This window comes from Schistocerca cancellata, chromosome 2 (assembly GCF_023864275.1).
Source record: "Schistocerca cancellata isolate TAMUIC-IGC-003103 chromosome 2, iqSchCanc2.1, whole genome shotgun sequence".
NCBI lineage: Eukaryota > Metazoa > Arthropoda > Insecta > Orthoptera > Acrididae > Schistocerca > Schistocerca cancellata.
The window spans coordinates 896,118,807-896,119,529 of record NC_064627.1 but is presented as its reverse complement, the minus strand read 5'-3'; the positions used below and the strand labels follow the sequence as shown (position 1 = coordinate 896,119,529).

Here is a 723-nt window from a genome sequence, read left to right as displayed (position 1 = left end):
GCGTTGCCGATTCCCGTAAGAGTTCGGGCACTGTTTGTGCATTCGCACAGAAGAAGAAGATGGTCAAGTGGCCGGTGAGCCTTAACTATATATATATATATATATATATATATATATATATATATATATATATATATATATATATATATATATACTAAGATGGTATTTGTTCTTTCTGAGGGAATCGGCAACGCGCCGCGAGTAATGAGTACAATGGGCGGGGGCACTACGAATGTAGTGCGGGACAATACGTTAAGAATGTGGGTTACACGGGATGCGTGCCGGAGATAAATCCCTGCAGTCGCGCCATCCTCTGTGTCCTCGGTGGTTCAGATGGATAGAGCGTCTGCCATGTAAGCAGAAGATCCCGGGTTCGAGTCCCGGTTGGGGCACACATTTTCATCTGTCCCCGTTGGCGTATCTCAACGCCTGTAAGTAGCTAAGGGTGTTCATTTCATTTGAATATCTGGGATGCCTTGCAACGTGCTGTTCAGAAGAGATCTTCACCCCCTCGTACTCTTATGGATTTATTGACGGACAGCCTTGCAGGGTTCATGATGTCTGTTTCCTCCAACACTACTTCAGACATTAATCGAGTCCATGCCAAGTCGTGTTGTGGCACTTCTGCGTGCTCGCGGGGGGCCTACACGATATTAGGCAGGTGTACCAGTTTCTTTGTCTTTCAGTGGAAGTTATTTCTCAACTGACGTTTGAACCTGAAGT

General features: G+C 45.8%; 1 non-coding gene across 1 annotated transcript; it reads left to right on the top strand.

Moving 5' to 3' along the window:
- The first annotated feature begins 318 nt into the window (after positions 1 to 318).
- On the top strand, positions 319 to 392 carry Trnat-ugu (transfer RNA threonine (anticodon UGU)). Its single transcript has one exon. It is a non-coding gene; the product is annotated as a tRNA-Thr (tRNA).
- The last annotated feature ends 331 nt before the right edge of the window (positions 393 to 723 follow it).